The 2,412-nt window shown below is 48.8% G+C and overlaps 1 non-coding gene across 1 annotated transcript; it reads left to right on the top strand.

The window, feature by feature from the left end:
• Positions 1-1,941: 1,941 nt before the first annotated feature.
• Positions 1,942-2,099, top strand: LOC125773204 (5.8S ribosomal RNA). Its single transcript, XR_007419959.1, has one exon. It is a non-coding gene; the product is annotated as a 5.8S ribosomal RNA (ribosomal RNA).
• The last annotated feature ends 313 nt before the right edge of the window (positions 2,100-2,412 follow it).

Raw genomic sequence — 2,412 nt, 5'->3', positions numbered from 1 at the left:
TTCGACGACGAGTTACAAGAGTGTGGTATGTGTCAGAATCTGGTGAAGCTTTCTGCATGTGATGTGCCTTGTGTGGATCCGTGGCCATTGCATTGTGTCTGGTGTGTAGGTACCCAGACACTTAGAACGCTTGCGCGGAAAGCAAACTCGATCGTTGTACACTTTGATGGGCAACCATCACTGTGTCTCCGTGCCGTGCTAGATCTCCCCTAGCCGTAAGGCACTTTGAACGCCCCTTCGACGACGAGTTACAAGAGTGTGGTATGTGTCATAATCTGGTGAAGCTTTCTGCATGTGTTGTGCCTTGTGTGGATCCGTGGCCATTGCATTGTGTCTGGTGTGTAGGTACCCAGACACTTAAGCAAACTCGATCGTTGTACACTGTGATGGGCGAGCATCACTGTGTCTCCGTGCCGTGTAAGAGCTCCCCTGGCCATCAGGCACTTGAAAGGTCCTTCGACGACGAGTTACAATAGTGGTGTGTTAGATACGTCAGGTGATGGTATCTACTGTTGTGCAATACGTATCCGGCCACGGCACGGAACGAACGGGAACTGTGGTGCAGACATACAAAGAGTTAAGCCTATTAGTCATTAACTCTAAGGACGGGGCCATGGGGCGGTACGCAAAGGATACGGATGAGCGAGTATGCAGGCCCAATACTCAATAGCTCGATCCGATCCAAGCACATGAGTTGACTGCGGCGCCAGGTTAACCAATGTGCTAGATTCTATTTGGCCAGTAGAATCTTGTGTCTTATGCGATTTGATACCAAGACACCAGAACGAAAGTTAGTTGAAGAGTTATTAAACTCTTATGAAGTATGGTTGTGCAATCACAACTTATGACTTTAACCTATAAAGTGGATATGGACTTGCAATTATAACATGGAATCTCTACACACCCCATGAGCTCGATCCAATCCACGCACACGAGTTGCCTGAGTAGCGACAGGTATACCGATGTGCAATACGTATCCGGCCACGGCACGGAACGAACGGGAACTGTGGTGCAGACATACAAAGAGTTAAGCCTACTAGTCATTAACTCTAAGGACGGGGCCATGGGGCGGTACGCAAAGGATACGGATGAGCGAGTATGCAGGCCCAATACTCAATAGCTCGATCCGATCCAAGCACATGAGTTGACTGCGGCGCCAGGTTAACCAATGTGCTAGATTCTATTTGGCCAGTAGAATCTTGTGTCTTACGCGATTTGATACCAAGACACCAGAACGAAAGTTAGTTGAAGAGTGATTAAACTCTTATGAAGAATGGTTGTGCAATCACAACTTATGACTTTAACCTATAAAGTGGATATGGACTATCAATTATAACATGGGGCACACACCATGTTCTCGATCCAATCCACGCACACGAGTTGCCTGAGTAGCGACAGGTATACCGATGTGCAATACGTATCCGGCCATAGGCACGGAACGAACAGGAACTGTGGTGCAGACATACAAGGGCCATGGGGCGGTACGCAAAGGATACGGATGAGCGAGTATGCAGGCCCAATACTCAATAGCTCGATCCGATCCAAGCACATGAGTTGACTGCGGCGTCAGGTTAACCGATGTGCAATACGTATCCGGCCATAGGCACGGAACGAACAGGAACTGTGGTGCAGACATACAAGGGCCATGGGGCGGTACGCAAAGGATACGGATGAGCGAGTATGCAGGCCCAATACTCAATAGCTCGATCCGATCCAAGCACATGAGTTGACTGCGGCGCCAGGTTAACCGATGTGCTAAGAGAGTTGTTCCTGGGCCTTCAAAGTGACTTCAAAACTATCTTAGCGAATGGTGGCCATGGGCGTAGACATGAGCCACAAGTCACAAGGCCTGGGACTATTGGGTAATAAAGACAACTTAGTCAGAAAGTTAGTCTTTGGACGTACCACCGGGATTGTGTTACATTGGGAACCTTACTATAAAACCCTAGGCAGGGGATCACTCGGCTCATGGATCGATGAAGACCGCAGCTAAATGCGCGTCACAATGTGAACTGCAGGACACATGAACACCGATAAGTTGAACGCATATTGCGCGTCGGACGATTAAACCCGGCCGATGCACACATTCTTGAGTGCCTATCAATTCCTTGATATACAACAAACCAAACTTCAGGGTGGAGCGTGCCACAATAGAACACTATGGCGAGCAGCCCGTCTAGTGTCGTGGGGGAAACACGCTTCCACACTGTGCATAATGGCGTGCTCGGGACCTTTGTTGGGACCGCAGGGCGCTGAAAGTAAAGGGGTGAACCGCATAAATCGCACGCACGTAAACGCGCACACACACAAATAGAGTGAGACGTATCGTAGGATACCGCTAAGAGTACGTTGTGAAACATGGGGAAATTCAATCGAAAACCTCTTTGATGTCCAAGAATTTGTTGACCGTAT

Source organism: Anopheles funestus (genome assembly GCF_943734845.2).
Source record: "Anopheles funestus chromosome X unlocalized genomic scaffold, idAnoFuneDA-416_04 X_unloc_24, whole genome shotgun sequence".
In the NCBI taxonomy this organism is placed as follows: domain Eukaryota; kingdom Metazoa; phylum Arthropoda; class Insecta; order Diptera; family Culicidae; genus Anopheles; species Anopheles funestus.
Note: the sequence above shows the minus strand (reverse complement) of the source record. Positions and strands in the feature narration are given on the sequence as shown.